We start from the raw sequence: 4,581 nt of genomic DNA, 5'->3' as shown, positions 1-4,581 counted from the left end.
GCGGAGCCAAAGGAAAACTTAAATGTATTTTTGTCTTTTATTCAGAAAATATCTAAAGCGTTTTTCTTTTGTCCCAAAAAAACAGGACCAGACCTGACCGAGACAATCATCTGATACGGCTGGTTGGTCTCAAAGAACCAAAAAAAAAAGGATGTTGCTAATTGCTGCATTGTTTTATTGGTTTTATTTTATCAACAAAACAGAGTTTGGATTCATTCTAATGCTCTCGAGGGTTTGATGTTCAGTGTTTGAACCCCAGAACGTCCAAACTGGAGCGTCTGAGTGATAGAAGTGTCAGAAACGCTCCGTCTTCGTTTCGTCTCCGTCTAGGTACGCCCCTGTGACACGTCTGATATTCATTTTCGGGACATCCGAGAACGCTCCGCTGCCCTCAAATTGCTCCAGTCCTGCTCCCAGTGGCCGGTGGTGGATGGGCTGGGCGGCCCCCGGGCGGGTTATACTGGCCGGGCGTTTGATTGAAACCCATCCAGACTGTGTGTGACAGTTAATGTGATGGATACTCCAGTGGCTCACTTCTTGATTTGTGACACAAATAGAGTGTGGATCCAAGACATTCAAGCAACTTTTTGGGCCCTGAAAACAGCAAAAAGGGATGCAAAATAACCCGGAACGCCACCAACGAGTCTCTGAGAAACAAAGGGGGTGATGACAATTATGGCAGTTATGCCGGGAGGGAAGACGACAGGTGTCTTCAGGTAGAGAAATCTCCACTGGAAGCTTTATCAGCTTGACTTTGTCTAATCAGCTCCCATTGTTAACACTGTTGTACTCCTCATTAGCCGCCATTGTTAACAAGCACGTTTAATTATGCTCCTTACAGGACTCTTGGCAGAGCTCAAAACAAAATAATATGGAACCCCCCCCACTACACCCCCGCGACAACCCATCTTGTTAGGAAGGCAGGGCAGAGGCGCGAGACAGCCTGAAACGCAAGAAAACAAAACCCAAACCAAAGCCGAGAAACAGCGAAAAACAAAGACGAGGGGAATCAAAGAGACCAAAATAGTCGGCGTGAAGCACCAAAACAAACAGTCTTTGTGAAGGGAAATACCTGCCGGCGCGCGTTGCCGCCGGTTCCCCGGGGAGCGGCTCTCCTGGGTGTCTTCTCCTGGAACGTGACAGCACAAGGAGGCAGAACAAGCAGCGCCGGGAGTCTCAGAGCAAATTCTACCTCGCTTGTTGCATAATCCGTTCAAAAGAAGGTGAAGGAAACCATCAAACAAGGTAAATGTTTGTTTGTGCGCCGCTTTCTTCTAATAAAGCTTTCATTTTTGAATCAAACTAGTGCTTGTTTTTCACACTCTAGCAAGTTCTTCATCTTAAGGTTTGTCCCACACGGGTATTGCAGATGGTAAACGGCGTATACTTGTTTAGCACCTTTCTACCTTCCTCGAAGTCACAGTCACAGACCCATTCACACACCAATGGTGGCTGCCGAACACCGGCGCCAACCTTCCACCAGAGGCAATGTGGGGTTTGGTGTCTTTCCCTGCAATCTTTCAATCAGAGGTCAACCACCGTACCTCTGCACCACGCCACAGATGTTTGAGTTGTCCGTGTCCATGGAGGGTCAAAGAGAGGAGCAATTCCCTTGAGGCTTGTTGAAAAAGTTACACACCATTGTTGTGTATGGTGGGTGTATCATGAGGTATCCCTGGGCAGGAGTGTCCAGTCCTCGAGGGCCGACCTCCTGCTGGTTTTCAAGAAACCCCGTCTTATCTGCTGCTGATTACCTGGATCAGGTGTTTGCCCATCAAGGAGCTCCAATGGTTGGAAAACATGGAAGACACCGGCCCTTGAGGACTGACTGACACCCATGCCCTAGAGCTAAACCAAGTCGGACACACGTCGGACCTACAGTCGTACAGTCGTACGGTGACCGTATGCCCAGTCCACTCAAAAGTATTGGTCACATAGGTAGGACAAGCACCATGCGGAGTCTCAAAGCAAATTCTATCTCAGTTGTTGCCAAAACGATCGCCGACGAGTAAATTTGGCCAATTTTCTTCGTCTTAAGGTTTGACCTGTTTGGGTATTGGGCATGTTTGGGTTTTCCAGATCCATGGAGTGTCGTAGAGAGTAGCACACAGATCAAGATCCATCTTTAGGAACATCTTACACTCCTTTGAGTCTAGTTTAAAATGTAACGTTAAGCATCCCTAAGGCTAATGTCCATTAAATGGACTTATGACGAACAGTTGATGGTGTTGTTCGGTGCTCTATTGCCACACTGTAGTCGCTATGTCCTTGTAATGTATGAATTTGGCCAAAGTCATTCATCTTAAGGCATAGTCACGTGTATTTGTATGAGTATTGTGGGTTTTTAGGTGGTCCTGGCACATACAAAGTGCCCGGTTCAAGGCACATCGTACAGTGCATCTTCCCTTGAGACTCATTCAAATGTGATGTACGTACATAAGTGTATAGTGAAGAGGAATGTAAGTTTACCATCAGCCAACTAAAAATGATTTAATCCCTCAGGGGGAAGACAACTTTATCAGGTAAGTGAAGCATTTCCTTTTGTTGGTGAGACCACAGCACAGCGTCATTTTCCCAGAAAAGAAGGGAGGATGACATGAAGAAGGCCTGGGGAGGGTGTGGGCCGGGTTCGGTGTTTTCCACATCAACTGCAGCTGGTCTATAAAAAGGTACAAAAGAGGATGCTTTTACTTTGAAGCTGCTCATGTGAGACTCTTCTTAACTCGTGCTGATGAGAAGAGGCAGTAAAGGAGCTTTTTATGAGCCAAACCCTCTGAATCATGATCAAAGGCCAACTTTGAATTGTTTTATTTATAATCGTTATCCAATTAAATAATGAGTTTGAGCAAAACTACCTTAAACCATGAAATCTTCAGTCTGTGGTGTTATTGAATTATATTTAAATCCATGGTTTCTGACAATGTTGCGGCATATGTGCTGTTAGAACTCATTATTTTACAACCATAAGGTTAACGTTAGCACCATTACAGTAGCGATGGATGCTTCTTGCTCACAAATTTTATGCTAACACGTAGCATGAATTCTGCCTCTATATTTTTACGTACGTCAGTCGTTGAAAGTTTATTTTACTATGACAGCTTAGGGAATGCAGTTTTATCGCGATGCAAGATTCGCTCAAAACTACAAAGTTTGTACGAGTAAACGCCAAACACAAGCTAGCCTGTATTTGTCTGATCCTATTGCTAGGATGCTAACTGTGTTAGCCTAGCAACAAAAAAACACCAGTATTGATAAAAAAAAATTCCTTTGCCGCCTTTCTAATAAATTTTTGGGGTTGTCATGAAGCCAGATGAAATTAAAGACGGTCGTTTGTGGCATTTTTTTGTTGCTAGTTTCTTAACTATGTTAGCCTAGTGACGACAAAAGTAACAGTAAATCTGGTCGTTTGTTGGTGTTTTCTTGCTAGCAAACTAACTATGTTAGGCAAGTGATGGAAAACACTCATAATAACTTAAGCTTAACAACATTTTTTTTTAGATTTCATGAAGCCACATTCAACTAAAGATAGCAGTTTGTGACATATTTCCAATTAGCATGCTAACTATATTAGCTTAGCGTAGAAAAATGCTAATAATATTTGAGAATTGGTTTTGGCAAGCTTACCGACAAATTCTTTTGTTGCCATAAAGCCATTTGATAATAGAAGTGTTTGTTTGTGAGTGTTTTATTGTTGTTTGTGACAGTTTTCTTGTTAGCATGCTAGCTATGTTAGCCTAAAGACACAAAACTCTAGTTCTCGTAGATAATTTATGTTTGCAGGGTTTCAGACATTTTTGTTTTTTTAGTTGTCATGGAGCAACATACAATTACAGCTGGTCATTTTAGACAGTTTTAATGCTAGCATGCTAACTATGTTAGCCTAGTGACAGAAAAAAATTGTAATATTTGAAAACTGACCTTGGCAAGCTTAACTCATGAATTTGCGAGCCATGAAGCCACTTATCATTACAGTCATTTATGTGCAACAGTTTTTGTGCTAGACGTTAGCATAGCAAAAAAGGAGACACTAGTAATTTTTAAAAATTGACTTTAGCAGACATACTGACAACGTTTTTTAGTTTTCATAAAGCTACATATGATTAAAGTGAGACATTTCTGACGTTTTAGTGCTAGCATGCTAAATATGTTATCTTAGTGACTTAAAACACCACAAATATTTGAAAATTATCTTTAGCAAGCTACCACTTTTTTTGTTTGTCACGAAGCCACATACGATTGATGTTGTTAGAGTTTTTTGTGACAGTTTTCTTGTTAGCATGCTAGCTATGTTAGCCTAAAGACACAAAACTCTAGTTCTCTTTGATAATTGATGTTTGCAGGGTTTCAGACATTTTTGTTTTTTTAGTTGTCATGGAGCAACATACAATTATAGCTGGTCATTTCTGATAGTTTTAATGCTAGCATGCTAACTATGTTAGCCTAGCGACAGAAAAAAATAGCAATATTTGAAAAGTGACCTTGGCAAACTTACTGATAAATTTAATTGGCGTCATGAAGCCACAGACGATTAAATTTAATTGTTTGTGTCTGATTTAATGCTAACAATGTTAGTTAAGTTAG

The 4,581-nt window shown here is 41.6% G+C and overlaps 2 long non-coding RNA genes across 2 annotated transcripts in view; both read right to left on the bottom strand.

The window, feature by feature from the left end:
• Positions 1–4,581, bottom strand: part of LOC112156635 — a 49,687-nt gene that overhangs the window by 4,027 nt on the left and 41,079 nt on the right. The window lies entirely within an intron of this gene.
• The window catches only part of LOC118599854, a 10,375-nt gene continuing 5,807 nt past the window's right edge, over positions 14–4,581 (bottom strand). Inside the window, exons 2-3 of the long non-coding RNA XR_004949373.1 lie at positions 1,073–2,659; positions 14–594 (exon numbers count right to left, since the gene is read on the bottom strand). This is a non-coding gene — a long non-coding RNA (uncharacterized LOC118599854). The remainder of the gene's footprint in view (positions 595–1,072; positions 2,660–4,581) is intronic.

Source organism: Oryzias melastigma, linkage group LG2 (assembly GCF_002922805.2).
Source record: "Oryzias melastigma strain HK-1 linkage group LG2, ASM292280v2, whole genome shotgun sequence".
Taxonomy (NCBI): domain Eukaryota; kingdom Metazoa; phylum Chordata; class Actinopteri; order Beloniformes; family Adrianichthyidae; genus Oryzias; species Oryzias melastigma.
Note: the sequence above shows the minus strand (reverse complement) of the source record. Positions and strands in the feature narration are given on the sequence as shown.